Genomic DNA, 21,047 nt, shown 5'->3' with positions numbered 1-21,047 from the left:
AACTGTTGGTGCCTCCTTGCCCTTCCTAGATGCAGCTGGTGGTGCCTCCTTGCCCTTGCTTGATGCATCTGGTGCAGGAACCCTTTCAGTGTGGCTGCCTGGTGCCCGGGATCCCCTCCCACCTGCCTTAGCTGTCGACAGTACTGTGGCCGTGGACTGGGTGGCTAAGGTGCACAACTGGGTTCTGATCACCCTGGCCCGACGTGAAGGACGGAGGGGGGAGTGGTAGGGAAGAGGTCAACGGTGGAGAGGAAAAACTTCTTAGGGGCATTGGGGTGGGAAGAGGGTGAAGGTTTGGGAGTGGAGGAAGAGAAAGTGGTTGTAGGAGGTGTCTGCTTATTTTGGGTGCAAGTGCATGGGCTGAATGCTGTTGTGAGGTGGATGGCTGTTGGGTGTCTCAGTGCTTGCGTTGTGTACTCTGGGAGGAGGGGGCACAGGCACAGTGGGAGGGGACACAGGGGACATGTGCATGGATGTGGGGCTGGTGACTGCCAGTGAGAGGCATGTACTGATAGGTGTGATGGTGGTAGTGGATGAGGATGTTGTGCATGCAGGTGTGAGTGTAGATGCTACTGGGAGGGAGGTGGACAGGGAGGAGGAGGGCAACACAGTGGATGTTGTTATGTCTGCATCTGGATGGTGTTTGTGTGAATGCCTGTGGGATGATGTGTGGTGCTTGTGTTTGCTTGAACCACTCCTGTGTGTTGTCCTGAGTGCATGCTCGTCTGCCTGTGTGCTTGGGATAGATTGGGGTTGAAGGAAAGGGGATTAGGTAGAGGAAGTTGGAGGGGGAGACTAGAAACAGGGACAATAGCTGACATCAGGGAGGAGGCCAGAGCCTGGACTGATCTCTGTTGGGCCACCATGCCAGAGTAAATGCCCTACAGGAATGCATTTGTCTGTTACAAATGGGCTGCCAGCCCCTCGATGGCATTCACAATGGTTGACTGCCCAACAGGGATGGATCGCAGGAGGTCAATAGCCTCCTCACTCAGGGCAGCAGGGCTAACTGGGGCAGGGCTTGAGGTGACTGGTTCAAAGGAGATGCCCACCCTCCTGGGTGAGCGGGCATGGGAAACACGCTGAGGGGCTGCTGGGAGGGCGGTGCTGGTACAGAGGTGGCGGCTGTACCTGTAGTTGGGGTAGGCACAGAGGTGTCCGTCACCACCAGGGAGCTTCCATCGGAGGAAGTATCGCTGTCCGAACTGTCCCCTCCAGTCTCCGCCGTGGTGCTCCCCTTGCCCTCCATCCCACTGATGCCCTCACCATTGGTGGATTTGGCCTCCTGGGCCCTGTGGGATGCAGTTCTCCCCATCGCCGGTGTCTCTGCTCCTCCACCAGATGATGCTAATGAACATAAGGACAGGGTGACAAAATAAAAAAGGAGGGGGAGAGACAAAGGATACACTTGGTCAATGGACGCAACAACACCACTGCTGGCGTACAAAACACACACGCACACACAGGGAACAGCCTTACACACTAGGCAATGCACTAACTGTCACAATGCTAGTCACCAGCCCATGGACAGGGACATCTAACTCCAATTGCAGCATACATGAGACCCACAGACCCCTGCCCAGTAGTGGATGCCTACTAGCTTGGTTGGAGGAAGTTTACATCAGACCCTGCCCAACATGGGACCTACCCTGCAATGTCCGGCCTGGCCTAGGGGCACCCACAGGCCCACATCCCCCAACCCAGATGCCACCCCACCATGCGCAAGTAGTATATTGGGGCACTGTAATCACACCATTGTGGCTGCTGTGATGCCCCCAAGCGCCCATCCAGCTCCGGATAGGCCACAACCAGTATGCGGGCCATCAGTGGGGTCAGGGATCGACGGGAGGCCATCCTCGTTGGGAGGCCATCCCCTGCTGGGCCTCCGCCATCTTCCATGCCCAGCATTTCAGGTCCTCCCACCTTTTCCGACAGTGGAGCTCCGCCTGCCATAGATCCACAGGATTTGCACATCCTTGGCAATGGCACGTCATATACCCTTTTTCTGACGGGCGCTGACCTTCAGAGAAATACACATAGGAAAAGATATCAGTCAGACCGTCCTGCCTGTTACACTCATGGCCCACCATAGCCCTCCCATGCTCTTACGCACAGACATGGTACACCATACATGCAGCACGCCGCCCAGGGCCCTTCCACCAACCCCCCCTACACGAGGCCCTCACACACACCACTCCATGCATTCATGCCCCATGCATGGTGCTCACAGTGTACTCACTGTTGGTCTGGAGACCAATACAGCATTCGGTAATGGGGTAGGACCACATCCACCAGTCTCTCCAACTCCGCCATGGTGAAGGCAGGGGCCCTTTCCCCAGTGACATGAGCCATGGTCGGTTCCAGACACAGGTCACAGCAGCACTTGCAGTGTAGGTCCTCTCCTGTTGAAGGTCAGGTGGCAAGTGAGTGTACAGATAGAAATTGGCAGTCACGTCCATGGCGGTATGTACCATCACTGCTGGTGTACATCACCAATGGCCACTGTAACCTATAGGGCCCACTGGTAACCAATGAGGAGTTGCACAGTGGTTCTCGACCGCCTCCCGCAAAGCGCACAACGTCAGCAGAATTACCTCATTTCCACATGTCCCTCCTAACAGGACAGGTGGACGCCATTTCAGGGGTGGGTGCAGGCCATGGCACCTAACTGCGTTACAGTACATATAAGCACCATTTGGGCCTAACCAACAATAGACTGTAACAGTCACAACGTGCAATGAAGTGTAGTGTTTGGAAATATTGGATCCTGGCCAGCTGCTCACCAGTTTGCCCCCTAGATTGCAACCGCTGCAGATGAATAGGAGATTTAGACATCCCCCCGTGTACAGGCCCCTGGTGGACTTGGCAACAATGGAGGAAAGGCACATTATCCTTACCTATAGACTGGACAGGGCCACAATCACAGAGCTGTGTGCCCAATTGGAGTCTGACCTGATATCTGATATCCGTCAGCCCACCGGGATCCCCCTTCTTGTGCAAGTCCTATCTGTGCTCCATTTCCTGGCAACTGGCTCCTTCCAAGTGACAGTGGGTTTGGCAGCAGGAATGTCAAAGCCAATGTTCTCAATAGTGCTGGCCAGAGTGTTGTCTGCCCTGATTAAACACATGTGCAGATACATTGTTTTCCCCTAGGTGGAGGATTTGGCCACAGTGAAAGCTGATTTCTATGCAATGAGACATATCCCCAACATCACTGGGGCTATTGATGGTACACATATTGCATTTGTCCCCCCACCCCGGAGAAATGAACAGGCGTTCAGAAATTGAAAGAGCTTTCACTCAATGAATGTGCAGATAGTATGCCAGGAGGACCAGTACATCTCCCATGTCAATGCAAAGTATCCTGGGTCTGTGAATGATGCCTTTATCCTGAGGAATAGCAGCATCCCATATGTGATGGCTAAACTCCAGAGGAACCGGGTGTGGCTAATAGGTGAGCCCTGGTTCCCTCCCAGTGGATGTTGGTGTATGGGTATGGTGTGGGCCCTAAGGGTCAGTGTGTGTCTAACAGTTGTCCCTCAATATTTGCAGGTTACCCTAACCTGTCATGGCTACTGACCCCTGTGCGGAATCCTACGACAAGGCAGAGGAACGTTACAATGAAGCACATGGGCGAACAAGAAGAATCATAGAAAGACATTCGGCCTCCTGAAGGCCAGGTTGTGTTGCCTCCATCTAACAGGTGGATCCCTGTACTACTCACCCAAGAAGGTGTGCCAGATCATCGTGGCATGCTGTATTTTGCACAATCTTGCCTTACGTCACCAGATGCCTTTTCTGCAGGAGGATAAGGCTGGATGTGGGCGTGTGGCATCAGTGGACCCTGTGGACAGTGAAGATGAGGAGGCAGAGGGTGAGGATGAGGACAACAGAAGTGCAATAATTGGACAATACTTCCAATGACACACAGGTAAGACAGTGTAACTTCACTTTTAATTGACAGTTTTGTGTTTGACATTGTCATTGGCAGGCTGATTTTCCCACTTCTATGGCCACTTACTGTACCCTTTGGCATCTCTATTTGTAGATATTTGTGGCCTACTATTGCTCCTGATGTGTTGACTGCAGCCAACTACAGGTCACTCCTATGTATACATAGTTCAATCATTTGACAGACTTCATCCTTGTATTTTTCAAAATGGTATTTATTTAAGTGCTAGTAAGTAGATGGGGGTGTGCAATGGGCTGGGTTGATGGTGGAGGAAAGTCCAGGATAGAGTCCAGTCTATGTGGATCACAGGTGCATTGTCCAAGGGGGCATAGGAAGTGGAGCAATGGCAGTTCAAGGTAGATAGGGTGACAGGGTTGGACACAAGGGTGACAATCAGGAGAGTGTTATTTCCTGGCCGGGCTCTTGGCAATAGTCTCTGGCTTCTGCCTGGATCGCAGGGAACGTTTGCGGGGTGGTTTTCCTTCCGCAGGGGAGGGTTGCTGGTGGCCTGTTGGTCCTGTGGCGGGGCCTCCTGTCCACTAGCGGCAGAGGAGGTGGAGGGCTGTTCCTCCATTTGGCTACTGGTAGAGGCCCGGTGGTGTGCCACTGCCTCCCTCATAGTCAGTGCTTTAAATGAGCCAGTACTGTCCGGCACTTTTTTATTTTGAGAGGGAGAGTACCTGAACTTCTGAAGAAAAACGTAATACTTTTCATTGAAGAGTACTGGCACTTCTCAGAAACAAGCAGGTATTCTAACATAGAGGACCTGCACTTCTGTTACTCCATTTCAAGCACTGCTCATAGTGTTGGCAATGTCTGCCAGCACCCCTGCAATGGTGACCAGGGTGGTGTTGATGTCCTTTAAGTCCTCCCTGATACCCACGTAATGTCCCTCCTGCAGCTGCTGGTTCTCCTGTAACTTGTCCAGTATCTGGCCCATCGTCTCCTGGGAATGGTGGTATGATCCCAGGATCTTGGTGAGTGCCTCCTGGAGAGTCGGTTCCCTGGGTCAGTCCCCCCAGCTTCCCTGTTGTCCTGTGCCTCTGTCCCCTGAACCATGTGCCCTCTGCCACTGACCCCAGGTCCCTGATCGTCCTGTGTTTGTGGGGTGGCCTGGGGTCCCTGTAGTGGTGGACACACTGCTGATTGACGTGTCCTGGGGACAGAGGTATGGGCCCACTGGGTGGGTACTGTGCTGGTGTTTCCTGATGGGGGAGGCTCTGTCGTGGTATGGGACTGTGCCTGGGTTACCGACTGTCTGGAGATCCCTGATGGGCCAGGTTGGTCATCCAGATCCAGGCGTCCAGAACGGCTGTCATCACTGTTGGCCTCTTCTGTGGAGGGACTGGATGTTGCTGGCACCTCCTCTCCGGTGACGTTGGCTGGGGGACCTGTGGGGATGTAAATGCAGTGTTATTGTTTCTGCGTGTGACATCTTGTACATGGGTGTGTTGCCCTCTATGCTTGTTATTGTCCTAGCAGCTTTGCCTTGTATGAGTAGTTATTTGGTGGGCTTGCTGTTTCCCTCTAGTGTGCATGCTTTAGTGATGGGTGTCCATGCAGGTCTGTGATGGGGGTCCATGCATTGGTGTTGCATGGAGGGCTTGGTATTGGGATGGGTGGGTTGTGATGGCGGGTGTGTGGATGGTGGTGGAGTGATGAGAGTGAGGGTAAGGGTGTGGGTATGTGATGGCATGCAGGTAGGGGGGGTGATAGTAATAGAGAGTTGACCTACCAGAGTCCAGTCCTCCTGCTACTCCTGCCAGGCCCTCAGGATGCATGATTGCCATGACTTGCTCCTTCCATGTTTTAGTTGTGGGGGAGGAGTAGGGGGTCCACTGCCAGTCCTCTGTACAGCTATTTGGTGTCTTGCTGCTACGGAACGTACTTTTCCCCGTAGGTCGTTCCACCTCTTCCTGATGTCTGCACTTGTTCTGGGGTGCTGTCCCACGGCATTGACCCTGTCCACAATTATCCGGCGTAGCTCCATCCTCCTACCAATGGATGTCTGCTGCACCTGTGATCCGAAGAGCTGTGGCTCTACCTGGATGATTTCCTCCACCATGACCCTTAGCTCCTCCTCTGAGAACCTTGGGTGTCGTTGTGGTACCATGGGTGAAGTGTGAGTGGTGTGGGTAAGGTTGTGTATGGTGTATTGGTGATGGTGGTGTGTGGCTGTGGTCTTGTCTGTGGTCTTGCTATCTCTCTTGTGGCACTTGTTTGTAGTCGTAAAGGGTTGCGATTACTGTGGGTGTGTGTTTTATAGTGGTGTGGGTGTGGTGTGTGTGTGTCAGGTGTGTGTTATTTGAATTGTCCAATGTAGTGTTGTTTTATATGTGTGTGCATTTTGGGTGCAGCAGTATGTAGCGCCAATAGTTTACCACCATTGAATTTCCTCCGCAGTGATTCGTGTTTCATAATGTTGTGGGCGTGGTTCTGTTGGCGTAACAGTGTGGGTTTTGCTACCACCAGTTTATCACTGACCTTTGGGCTGGCAGACTTGTGTGTGTGGCTGTATAGTGATGGATTGCTATGTGTGTGTCATAATATGGGTAGTGGCAATCCGCGGCGGTGGCGGTATGTTGGCAGCAGTCAGCATGGCGGTATGCGGTACTTACTGCCAATGTCATAATGAGGGCTTTAATGTTACTGCTGTGAATTCTGTGTTAGAAGGAAATTACCTTTATTTGATTTATTTTAATTACTTTCAGAGGATGATTTAGCTTACAGAATGGGAAGAGCTTTCCTGTCAAATTTTCTGAAGTGAAATACAGTTTGTTTACCGACCTTCCAATTTTTATATGTGAATAATTCTTGTAAGGAATTTACTTACAATTGCTTTACATTACTACTGCTTCTATCTATACTAACTGCAAATGTTCTTTTATTAATTTAAAGACAAAGATCTATATTGGCTCTTTTTGACAAAATAATTTGGCTTAATTTATTGATGGGCAAACCGCCAAAGTCAAAAGACAAAGACTCTTCTTTTTACCTCTTGTCTAAGAATATTGCCTGTTCCAAGCCTCAAAAGTTAGATTTATCGCCTAAATCTTTGTTGTTTATAATGGAAGGAGTAATGGATATTGGAACAGGTTGCTAGCCCTTATCTTCTGGTGCAACTCTCAAGACGTTTTCTGCCACAGTTAAACATCATAAAAAAGACAAAGAGTCACCTCTAAAGTCACCATCATGTTTCACCTTGGATGATGTTATGGAAGCGCTTAGAACCTTAAAGCTCTTTGTGGTAGAAACCAAACCAATTCTAAGGATTGAAGATAAACTTTCTTCTCTTGACCAGCCTATTACTGCAACAGAACAAAGGATCATTGAGAATGAGCAATCCATTCCAAATGTGAACACACTTACTAAAGAAATTGAGATTCTCAAGTGGGCCACTGAGGATTTAGAAAATAGAAATAGTAAGAATAACTTCTGTTTATATGGTATCCCAGAGATCTCACAAAGACCAAACATGATTGCATTTTTACAACGGATACTACTTTCTATTGTTCAGCTGCAAGACCAAGGTCCGCTCAATATGCAAACGTCACATCGTCTGGGTCCAAAGTCACCTGCAAATGAGAAAAATGTGAAGCTAAGGGGCATCATTATTCTTTTTCTTCAACATACCGATTTAATGAGGATTCTTATAGCAGCTAAAAACACAAAAAATCTACAATGGTCTGGCCATAAGGTCTTCCTTTCTCAAGACGTTTTTCATGCAACAGCTGCCAGACATAAATGTTTTTTTGCGTTTCGTCCACAACTTAAATCTTTGAATATAAGATACGCTTACTTCATCCTTGTATCTTTAAGATAACATACAAGGAAACATCTTATTCATTTGAAGATCCTGCTAAACTTTGGGACTTCCTTCATCAGCATTGCCAAGAGGACATGGAACTTGGAGCTACCGCGAAATGATATTTCATTTTTTTTTGTTGCTTTTACTATCCGTAGTCTACTTTACACTTCCTTCATGGTCCTTGCTTCTCGCTGTTATATATTGTCCCATGTATTTAAGCATTTGTCTCTTTTTTGTATCATTCTCTAGTGCCTGCAATTCTAGATTGTTTTTCTCCACTGTTATTCATGTGTAGTGGTCGTCTGTTGATTATCATATATCCCTACCTGTGTTAACTCCGGTAAGTCCTCTGATGTGGTTTTGGTTCTATGTGTCTTAAACCGCTGTCTTTTACTATTGCTTGTATAATGTGGTTTCTTTTTAATTTTCACTATTACAACTAAGATTTCTTTAGCCGGGGTCGAGTTCGGTCCCATCTTTTATGGCTCTCCACTCTCTCTGTACCCTCTGGGATATACTCTTATTCCTTAAGGTTTTTTTCTGCAACCAAGGTTTCTTTCCCTGATTTGCATTCTACTCTAACATGCTTTTCAAGGTTTTTTTTACTCTTTGTCCTTCTTTCTCTTCTTCGTTCAAGACTTTTTCTTCATTTCCAACACTTCTGATGTCTATCTTCAAGGAACTAACTAATACCCCTAATACATATAGATGACTTTCATGACATGCCACTCAGAATTACTTCCTGGAATGTTAAAGGTTTGAAGAACCCATTTAAATGCCAACATGTGCTTTCTCACCTTTCTCGTTTACATTGTCATTTAGCACTTCTTCAAGAAACTCACATGACAAATGCAAATTCACATAAGTTTAAGAAACAATGGGTGGGGGAAATATATCTTTCTCCTTCAGTTCAAGGTAAAAATGGGGTAGCAATACTTTTTCATGAAATACTAAACATTAACTTTGTCAAGCAAGAGACTCACAGTGATTGTCGCTGGGTTATTATACAATTTAAAATACATAATATTCAATATAGTGTTTTGAATGTTTACAGGCCCACAACTCCATACCCTAGTTTTTGGAAAATGATTTCCCAAAAGATTTTAGAGTATCGTACTGACAACCTTATCTTAGGAGGAGATTTTAATACTATATTTGATCCTTTTTCAGATTGCAAGTCCACAACCAAAATCATTCTGAACAATGCATATCAAGGGTTAATTCATACAATGAAACATAATGCTCTTTCTGATTCTTGGAGACTAGCCCACCCTTCTCTTCAGGAACACACTTTCTATTCTAATTCCCACGGATCCCAAACTAGAATAGATTATATTTTTCTTAGTAACCATTTTACGCAATATATTCTACATTCAGAAATAGGCTCTATCTTAGTTCCAGACCATGCTTCGGTCTCTACTGTTACAGACATTCCCTAGAACTCTTCTTTCAAATCTAGATGGAGATTCAATAATTCTTTGCTTTCGGATTCATCTTTCATATCCGCATTTAAATAATTTATCTCTGAATACTTTGATAATAATGACACAGGTGACACTTTCTTCCAATTTGTTTGGGATGCTTTTAAGGCTGCTTCCAGAGGCTTTATTATCAATTACGTTTCCAATAAACTGAAAAATATGGAGAAACAGTCAGCTTCCATTTTACGTATTATTAAAGCACTGGAACATAAATTTTATACTTCCAAACAAAACAAACAGAACCTCCAGGAATTACTTGCTGCTAAGATTCACTTCAACAAAGCCACAACAGGAAAGGCATGTGGGACACTTTTAAAGATTAATGCACACAGAAATAAGAATAAATCAGGTGCTCTTTTAGCTAACTATCTTAAAGGGAGAAAGGAAAAGAGTTCTGTTAAATCTATTGTCAATTGATCAGGTGATACTCTTTTTAATGATGCAAATATTGTGAAACCATTTGCAGTATTTTATAAAGGCCTCTACACCCCCGAATTGGTGCCTTCCGATGATCTAATTAGTAAATATGTTTCTATTCCTTCAATGTGCAAAAATTCTCTAAATTGATTTGTCTCTTTTAGATGCTCCATTAAAATTGAATGAATTATATTCAGCAGCTAGAAATCTTCATCTGGTCAGGCACCAAGTCCTGATGGATTTACTATAGAACTTTACCTTCAATGCTCTAATCTAATTTTTCCTAAATTATTCAAATTAATTAATTATTTCATCACAAACAACAATTCATCTGGTACCTTCACAGAAGCAATGATTTGCGTCATCCCTAAAAAAGAAAGAGATCTCTCTAAATGTAGCAATTATCTCCCTATTTCCCTTATAAATATGGATTGTAAAATATTTGCAAAGGCATTTGCCATTAGATTAAATACGTTTATACCTAATTTATTTGAGGGCGAATAGTCAGGTTTTGTTAACTGCAGGACTATAGTAAATAACTCACGTGTCTTTCTGAACATTCTCAGCAAAGCCCCCAAACTTAAACATTCTTTAGTTGTGATTGCTCTGGATGCTGAGAAAGCATTTGACAGAGGCATGGTTTTAGTACAGGATTCATTAACTTAATGTCATTATTATAGTCATCTCCACTCTCCTCTGTATTAGTAAATGGCATTAAATCATCATACTGGTACACAACAGGGATGCTCATTACCCCCATTGCTTTTCATATTAGCATTAGAACCTTTTTTACATAGACTTACAAATTCTGACAATTTGGGGGGTTTTCATTATAGAGATGTCCATGTTAAATTTACTGCTTATGCTGATGGTATTTTATTATACATTTCCAAATCTGAATCCTCCCTTCCCAATTTTTTCGACCAATTGCATCAGTATTCAATTGTCTCAGGGTATAAGCTTAATATAAATAAATCCCAAATAATGCCTTTAAATAAATCTTGTCTTCAAACTGAATTTGCAGGTACAGGTCTGGCATGGAAACTTGACAAGATTAAATGCTTGGGAATATTATATCGTAATACTCTTAGAGACACTATTAAAATCAATTTCAGACATTTTGCTTTCCAAAATTACCAAGCTGTCCCAAAATTGGTCTCCTCTTTTTCGTTCATGGTGGGGAAGACTTGATTCCATTAAAATGATGTTTATCACAATTATCAACTTCTTTTTAATGATGCTGCCTCTTAAAATACCTGGGAAATATTTTAAATCAGTTGATAAGATTTTAACACATTTCTTATGGAATGGGAAAAACCTTGTATTTTTTAAAATCATTTAAAGTTACCTAAGAACTCAGGTGGAGTTAAATTTCCTGAGTTTTGCCAATATCATAAAGCGTTTAATATTAAGCAATGTCACGGATGCTTTCTAAATTATTTCCAGTCTCAAACTAAGATATGGTATGAATTAGAGCAAGCTTTAATTTCTCCCTTCCTTCATGAACATGTCTCATATATGTCAAAGCCCCTAAATATTGGATACTATCATTGCTTTCATTTTTATTCTCGCTATTTCGACCATATGTCATCACTAACTATTCTTCTTTAGAAAATGTTTTACATAGTCCTATTTGGTACAATAAACATCTTTTACATAATGGCAAAACACTATTTTGGCGTACTTGGATGCACAAAGGTATTGTTATAGTCTCCGAACTCCTTTTTCCTGATTGTGTCATAATTCCCTTTAGTTCCCTTTCCTCCACTTATAACCTACCTCCCACATGTATTCAGCGATACCAGATTCTAAAACTACTTCTTTCACATGCCATAACATTGTTTTCTTCCTCTTCTTTACACCAAACTAATTCACAGTCATTCCCAGATCCCATCACAACCTACTTCAAAGCAGCACTCATATACAAAACCCTCATAACTCCTTCAATAGACAGGCCTAAATTTAAAATATAAAAGCTATGGGAACCAGACCTACTTTCTGCCTGGCCTATCTCCTTATTGCAATGAATTTGGGATAAATTACACTCCACTGCACGCCCAGCAAATCTCACTCAGACTATATATTATTTTTACAATAGAATGTTTTATACACCAGCTCACCTTTTTAAACTAAAAATTCTGAAAACAGATACTTGTTGGCATTGTAACTCTAGTTCCAGAACCTATATTCATGTGTTTTTTTCATGCTCCAGGGTCACACAATTTTGGGAAAAGGTTTGGTCTACCATTGAAAAAATTACTCGTTCTCAGGTTCCCTTTTCTTTCAATATACTGTTCTTAGCAGGTCGGAGTAATCTCTGGCTGCATAATAAAAGATGTCATAAATTATTAGATCTGCTTGTTGCTGTCGCTTATCAGGTGATTACTTCCAACTGGAAGTCTACTGAAAATCTTTCCTATCTGCAGTGGTGGAACTTGGTGTACCATAATCACCGTCTAGATCACTACAATTTACCTTCAACTTTACTAGCGAACAAGAGGGACAAATTATGGGAACAATTAACATAATTTTTATCAAATTCTGCTAAGATTCTTCATTAGGAATTTTTGTTTGTTTTTGTCTTAGTAGATTTGTTACTCTACAGCTGTATTTGATTAAATATATTGTCTAATATTCCTTTCTATATACAAAAAGCTTTTAGCTTTATGTTTTTATAGTTTCATACTTTGCTATGTTATTCTTTTATAACCTTGACATTTTGGTATACTTATCTTCATATAACTAATATTCTATAAATGTTGTTACTTATCATATATAGTTTTTACTTATCTTTCTTTCTTTGTTTTGTTTCTTTCTTTCTCACTCCTTTCTCCTTTCCTTAACATTCCTTTCTATGTTTACATTGTTATCATTTGATTAATTTATAGTTCACATTTTAATTAGCACATTTTATTTGTACACGTTATATTGGAGTTGCCATGAACACTTTTATCAATATTACTTTATTTATTATTGAACAGTTATTCTTGAATATTTATACTGTATTAATCTTACTCCTAATAAAATATATTAAACTGAAAAAAGGAATGCAAAAATCTATGAATAGTGCAACAGTACAATCAATCAAAGAGAACTGTCCAAATCTTAGCAAGCTATGTCATTATGGTAAAAACAAGGACAACACATATGTGCAAAAAGGTGTGCAAAACTTGCATAGATATTGAAAATCATATCAATATGACCAAGATCACAAGTTGATGGTGCAGTGCAAAATACCATCAACCTGAGAGGATGGTCTAAATCTCAACTGATATATCATCATTGTAAGCACAGGTATATCAAATATATACTAGAACATGTACAAAAACTGCATGGATGTTGAAAGGGCATATCAGGATAACTAAGTCACAACTGAACTTGTAGCTCAGCATCAATGTTATGAAGCAATGGGGTTTCAGTACCTAGTGTCAAGATCATATGTGACTTCTCGCTCCTCAATTCCTTTTCTCTATCCTCACCCGTGGATGAGCCCTGACATATTTTACGCCGTATTAGAAAAAATTTGCTAAAGATTGTCCATGAAGCTGCTCAAAATGTGAGGTAATGGAATAACTCATCACCATGTTTAATGACGTATATGCTGTTAAATACGTACCCCCAAATTATTAATCATGCTCCCTACATATTGTTTCTCACGACCGCAGCACAGGACATACCCAACATACTCAGTGATACAAGTAATATTTTCTTCAATCAAGACCTCACGGCCCTCAAAAGTACAGAACATTTTCTGATTCGTACCATGTCCACAAGCCTTACACACAGCACATTTAATAAAGCCTTTAGTACCCTGTTGTAACCAATCTCCGCTCATCACCGGGGCAAGATAGCTGCTCGTCAACATATCACCAATAAACCTAGTCCTCTTAGAAGTGATGCGCGGCCCCATCTGACAGATAGCTTTAAGATGCTCATCCTTGCTGAGTACAGGCCAATTCCTTTGTATTTAAAGTTTTATATCAGAATCCACCTCACTATATTGTAAGAATAACCGCTTCACATTATCCTTTTCACTTTCAAAACTTTCCTTTTGTTAGTGGAGCATCTGATCCCTTCATTTCTCCAGCATTCTGCACTTTGCATCCGTTAGGACTCTTAGAGGGTAACCCATTGCCAGAAGTCTAATTATCATCTTATCAATCTCCTCTCCAAACTCCTCATCTGTTGAGCAAATACTCATTGCACTCAACATCTGGCTACATGCCCACTGTTAGCATGCTGTATAGAATTAGTGGCAGTGGGTTTCCTATGGATTGTGATGCCCAATTTTCCATCCAACACATTAAGCTCAACATCCCAAAAGCTACAGTGCAATCTACTCCATGCACTGGTAAATCAAATATTGTAGTTATTGCAATTCGAGCTCTCATTAAAATCATTGAGCTCTGTCTCACTCCCCTCCAACAACACAAACAGGTCATCTATAAACCGTGTCCATAATGCCACCTTTTCCATGTACTGATCACTGTCCTCACCCAGGGCCACCTCCTTTTCCCACCACCCTGTGAATAAATTAGTGTTGGTGGGGCAAAGGAGGTGCCCGTCCAGATACCCTCTTGTTGAAAATAGTACTTTTTGTCAAAAATGAACACATTAGGTGTGAGGCAATAGTTAAGCATATAAATGATAATTTGTGTATGCTCCAACTGCTCTATGCGTCTGTCCATGAAAAAGTGCTTGCATGCTAGAACCCCTTGCACATGGTGTATCGATGTATATAAAGACTCAATGTATAAAGTCACTAAGATATAAGTATCCTTCTGGGATCTGGTCCAATTTTCATAAAAAGTAATTTGAGTCTTTCAAATAAGATGACAACCCAGTTACATAATGCTGTAGATGTAAGCCTAAATATTGTGAAGTATTCTGCAGTAAAGACCCAATCAAACTCACAATGCTATCAGGTGGCACCTTCACATTCTTGTGAATTTTAGGGAAAAAGTAGATGGTCGTCATCCTCGCATGCTCAACCCTTAAGTATTGATACTCATCCCACTCCAACAAATCACATTCATATCACTGTTTTAATTGAATGTGGTATTCCCTTTCCATTTCTTTAGTGGGATTCCACGTGAGAAATTCATAATGCATTGTATTATTCAATTGTCACTTGGCTTCCATGAGGTACATGTTTCGATCCATAAGGACGATGTTCCCCCCTTTGCTCAATGGTTTAATAATTAATATGGGGTTGTTCCTCAATGCTGCAAGGTCCCTCAATCTTTTTGTGATAAATTACTTTTCTTTCTTCTTTTCCTTTAATTTGGCAACTTCCTACCACAAGTTGTTCAACTCATCAATCACCAACTCATGAAACATGCCAACCCTTTAACTAAGTGGTAACTGCCGACAGAATTTAGATTTCTTCTTCAATCCACTGGCCATAGTACAATTTGCCACAAACCCGATCATCTTGAGAGACTCCTTTTGGGAGGTTGACACAAGGTCATCTTTCTCGACAGGTTCACAACCTGATATTCCCCCTGTGTCCACCTCTTGCACTTCCACATCACAATCACATGTTACAGATTGCGATTTAGAGTTCACATCATCCAAATCATGGATATCTAATATACCTGGAATGTTGGATGAGGGACCCACAACAGGACCCCTTTCTGATGTCATTCTCTTTGTTTTAGTTTGATGGTATTTATGTAGATTCATCTTCCTAATATATTTATAAAGTTTTATTTTGATATCCGTAAAGTCCGGGGCAATGGTGGGATAGAAAGTCAAACCCAGATTCAATATTCTCTCCTGATTAGATGTTAAGACTATAGGAGAAATATTGACAACCCGGGATGGGGTAGGAACTCCATCATCCCCTCCAATATCCCCTATTTCTGTCCCCTGTTTTGACGCTGTCCTCTTCTTCTTGCCCCTCCTTGTCCTGCATTGCCTTTTCCGGTTTCCCATTGTGCAGTGTCTCTCCCTCCTTGTCACGTCTTCATGCGGAGAAGGTGGAGTCCTTTATGAAAATCCCCCTTATCACAATGGGATTCATCAGCACTTGACTGGGGGTCTGAACTAAGCTCACTTTCACTCAGTGTTCCATAAGTTGATGGCTCCATTCTCTCTTTCGCCTGCAAGTTATCAAACGTCTTAGAAGTATATACTCATCCAATTTGTCCCCCGTGAACTTCTGTGTCTTCCTCACCATTATCTCCGCCTCATATTCCTGCAAGCATTTCTCAAATTTTTTTGTTGGTCCTTCCTACTCTGTTTCTCCTTATTCTTCTCCAGATCCCTGGCAAGCAACTCAATTCTAGCTGATTGTGACTCCATCTTCCTTTTCGCATGCTTAATCAATATTTTCATTATTTTTGCTGAACACTCCTCTGTATTCTCACACCGCTCAGCCATTAAGGCGGTCATTCTGACTGCAGCGGTCGGCGGTTGCCGCCCGCCAAGCGGTTCCCGCCGAAAGACCGCGGCGGCCATTCCGGCTTTCCCGCTGGGCCGGCGGGCGACCGCCAGAAGACCGCCGGCCGGCCCAGCGGGACAGCCCCTTCAAAAATGAAGCCGGCTCGGAATGGAGCCGGCGGAGTTGAAGGGGTGCGACGGGTGCAGTGGCACCCGTCGCGATTTTTACTGTCTGCACAGCAGACAGTGAAAATCTTTGTGGGGCCCTGTTAGGGGGCCCCACGGCATCCGTTCCCGCCATCCTGCCAGAAACAGGCTGGCGGGAAGGTGGTCGGAATCCCCATGGCGGTGCTGCAAGCAGCGCCGCCATGGCGGATTCCCTGGGCCAGCGGGAAACCGGCGGCTCCCCTTTTCCAACCGCAGCTTTACCGCCACGGTCAGAATCGCCCAGGAAGCACCGCCAGCCTGTTGGCGGTGCTTCCGCCGCACTCCGCCATGGCGGTCATGGACCGCCAAGGTCAGAATGACCCCCTAAGTCTTCATCCATATTCTCATAAGTGGGAAGCAACATTATCCTTAGACCCCTAGGTATTCTCGTCTGCTCCAAATATTTGGTAAGCAAGGTAATTTCCCACCATTGCTTAACTCCTATTTTCCTTGCCTTTTCCAATTCCTTGATCAATTGAACAGCCGTTTTCCTTCCCACCCTCCTAACCAGTGGCGAAGTGCCTGTGCTTTCCCTTCAAACATGATCAATTTGGCATTCTCCTAATTGGCATATTTAATTTTGCCTATAAGCCATAGTATATGGTAAAAAAATGTATCCAAGGGCCTGGAAGCTAAATGTCAATACTGTACTGCAGCACCTATTCTGTCATCCACCACAGTGACAGTGCAAACACAACTTCAGTCCTACCCCGTGTAGCATGACATTAGCAGTTTAAAAACCGCAATTCGACCCTTTTCACAATTCCAAACCTCCCTTTTAAATATTAACAAATCACCTCTACAAAGCCCTTGCAGTCCACATGGCAGGGTGCATGATGTTTAAAAGTGGGACACATAGAAATGTGAAGTTTACATTTAGTTGTAGTGACCAGCAGCCAAACGCAATTTTCACTGTAGGAAGACTGACTGGCCCATATACAAACACTGGGAAGAAACACTAACCCCTTTAGTGTGGTTGATTGCAAATCCACAGCTACCAACATTACTAAAACAGATCTGGTTTCTGTGGAAATATTTGGTTTGACATATTGGGGGTCATTCTGACCTTGGCGGTCCATGACCGCCATGGCGGAGTGCGGCGGCAGCACCGCCAACAGGCTGGCGGTGCTTCCTGGGCAATTCTGACCGCGGCGGTAAAGCTGGCCCAGGGATTCCGACCGTCTTCCCGCCAGCCTGTTTCTGGCGGTGTCCACCGCCAGAACCAGGATGGCGGGAACGGGTGCCATGGGGCCCCTGGGGGCCCCTGCACTGCCCGTGCCACTGGCATGGGCAGTGCAGGGGCCCCCTAACAGGGCCCCAAAAAGATTTTCACTGTCTGCTGTGCAGACAGTGAAAATCGAGACGGGTGCCACTGCACCCGTCGCACCCCTTCAACTCTGCCGGCTCCATTCCGAGCCGGCTTCATTGTTGAAGGGGCTGTCCCGCTGGGCCGGCCGGCGGTCTTCTGGCGGTCGCCCGCCGGCCCAGCGGGAAAGCCGGAATGGCCGGCGCGGTCTTCGCCATTGTGTTTTTTGGCCTTTCCTATTGGGGACACTAGGTCCAACCATAAAAGTGGGGCAATGCTGGGTGGCAGGAATTTTGTGAATTCCGGATGTTTCCATCACAGAAGTGTAAGTAAAATGAGTTTTTAGGCAATGTTTGAGGTTTGCAACAGCTTCTGGCTAGGAAAACCTTGTGGGTGCCATGTAAGCCATGCTGCCCTACACTCCTTCCATTGTCTAGTTTTCAGAAATGTACAGATTTGGTACCTTTCCTGTATGGTTTCCTAAGCAAGCCCCAAAATCCACAACAACCCACATTGAGAAAAGAGGGTTGATTTCTGTATCCATGATGTGTTTTCTGCCCTTTCTTATCACACCCACAAAAGTGAGGTACCAATTGTATTGGGAGATTTAGGGTAATAGTAGGATATTTGTGGATTCCTGAAGGTGCAATCACAGAAATGAAAGGAAAATTTGTTTTGCCAATGTTTGAGGTTTGCGGTTTGTTGTGGTTAATAAAACATTGTGGGGTAGAAGTGCATCCCACTGTCATGGACTCCCCACATGTGTCTAGTTTTCAGAGAAGCGCAGGCTTAGTAGGTTTCCTTGGGTGCTAGTTAAGCTAGGGATAAAGTCCACATGTAGCCAAATTTCCAGAAATGGTTATATTTTTGGGTGGAGAATTTTGATCTGTCCTTCTTGTGTTTTGGACCCTTTCCTGTTGCAGACGTTAGACCCACTCGTACAAATGAGTTACCATTTTTATAGAGGGACTTGGTGTAATACTGGGTGGTAGGAAATGTGTGGCTCCCCACTGATTCCAGAACTTCCCTTCACAGAAATGCGAGGAACATCTATGTTTTAGCCAAACTTTGAGGTCTGCAGGGCATTTTGAGCAGGAAAACATTTTGGGATCAACACAAGGGCAAGGCGCATCTCCCTGGACTGACAATGTGTCTAGTTTGCAGAAATGTGTGGGTGCCAGCCGGTATAAGACCCAAAATCCAGAGCTAGCCAAGTTGCCAAAAAAAGGGTTGTTTTTTATTGGGAAAATTTGATCTGTTCATGTTGTGGTATTGTCCCTCTACTGTTGCAGGGTTTAGGCCCACACACATACGTGAGGTATCATTTTTATCTGTAGTTTTGGTAGAATGCTGGGTGGTAGAAAATGTGTGGCTCTCTAGATTCCAAAACTTCCCCTGACAGAAATGTGAAGAAATGTTTGTTTATAGCAAAGGTTTGCAGGGAAACCATGGAGGCACACCACCCTGGACTCTCCTAGGTGTCTAGTTTTAAGATATGTTCAAGTTTGGTAGGTTTTGCTGGGTGCTAACTGAGATAGGGTCCAAAATATACAGCTAGCCAAGTTGCCAAAAAAGGCTCTTTTTGAATAAAAAATGTGATCTGTTCATGTTCTGTTGTGGACCTTTTACTGTTGCAGTCATTAGGCACATCTGCCCAGGTAAGGTACCGTTTTTATTAGGAGACATGGAGGAATGCTTGGAGTTAGGACATTTATGGCTCTTTGAAGACTACAGAACTTCTGAGCAAGAAAAGCTCATTAGAACCATTCAAGTCACACCACTCTGGACATCCCTTGATGTCTAGCATTGAGAAATATAATTGTATGGTAGGTTTTCCTGGGTTGCAGCTGACTTAGGGGTGAAATCCTCAGCTACTCACATTGTAAAAAAAACATGGATTCTGCTGTGTAAAATATGATTTCTCCAGGTCTCGTTTTGGAGTGTTTCCTGTTGCAGGTGCTAGGCCCAGTCACTGAAGTGAGGGATGATTTTTTTATCTGGAGTTATATGGGCACACAGAATAGTAGAAATTTGGCATTACCAAATTCATTTTTCTGCATTTGTGCCTTCCAAATTTAAGTGCAAGAAATAATAAATTTAGCTAAAGGTCATCTTAATCAGGTGCTAGCATAGTTATCCACAAATGCAGAGACTTAGAAATAACCACTGCTTCCAAACTCAGGGTCTCATTTACAAGAAAATGTCAGAGTGCAAAGCTGTGCCAAATTTGCTGTCTTTTAAATATGGAAAATGGCAGAGTGCTGCTGAAAGTGGCACTAGGGGCTTGTAAATGAGCCCCTCAGTATCTAGTGTACAATTTCAGGAATATATAGGTTTCCGTCATACTCATTTTCCATCTTTTACATTTTACCATATAAAATGCTCTATATTTGGTACAAAATGAAAAACCATTGGAAGGTGCAGTACAGTTGTTGTCTCTGTGTACCTCATGTCTTGGAGAACCTAAAAACCCTATATATCTCCTCGACCACAAGGGTCAAGCAGACAGAACCTTATATTGATTTTGTAAATAAGTCTCATGACAAGAAGTCACAGATGAAAACATCACAAATGGCTGTTTTTTCCTACTCTTTTTCAATGTTTTCTTCATTTCAACAGTTTTTTTGGTAGAACCTCGAGAGATCTTTAGAAAGAACCCCTTGCCAAATTCAGAATGTTGTCTACTTTTCCAAAATGTGTAGCTTTCCAGTATTACCTATGGGTTTCACACTGTTTCCCCCACAAACTGGAAGAATTTTTAGATCACAAAAATTAGGAAAATTGGGCTAACTCTTAACAAAATGACAAACCTGTGGTAAAAAATGTCTTTTGATACAGCTTTGCTTGTTCCTGAAAGCTGGCAAGATGGTAATATTTACACAGCAAACCTTTCGTTGATGCCATTTTTAGAGACTGTTTCTGTCACTATTCAAGTCAAACAGAATGCCTTGCCATCAGAGCAATTTACTTGACAAAAATTGTGGCAATGTAAGAGTTTAAATGACAATGATAGTTTCCTGGGGAAATCTCTGGAAAAATAGCTACTGTAACAGTTTGAGGAGTTACATGATATGAGGGGATTACAGGATCCCAATTGTGGGAATTAGGCCCATTTCCCTGGGACTGACCAACTACATGTACCAAGTACCCACCCTTCACCTGGCTCTCAGGGTAGCAAGGCTGGCAGTCCAAGACCTACTCCTGGATGCAATGTGGGATTAGAGAATCAGAACTCATTAACTCACAAGTAACTCTTAAAAAATGACTTTGCAGCCAGAGCTTTTTCTTGAATAGTAGTTCATTCTACATATCACAATACTACAAAAAATGTGACATGGTAACTGTGACAAATAAAGGAAAAACATACAGGTAATATTTCACATGGTTTCAAATAATGTTGCTTATGTCTATGTCCCTAAGGTCTGTCCTTGAGCTCTAATGCCTGTTGTCATTTCAGCATATCAGTATTTGCAAATAAAAGCATGTAGCCTC

This window comes from Pleurodeles waltl, chromosome 3_1 (genome assembly GCF_031143425.1).
Source record: "Pleurodeles waltl isolate 20211129_DDA chromosome 3_1, aPleWal1.hap1.20221129, whole genome shotgun sequence".
In the NCBI taxonomy this organism is placed as follows: Eukaryota; Metazoa; Chordata; class Amphibia; order Caudata; family Salamandridae; genus Pleurodeles; species Pleurodeles waltl.
The sequence above is the reverse complement of the archived record's forward strand: the minus strand, read 5'-3'. Positions refer to the sequence as shown.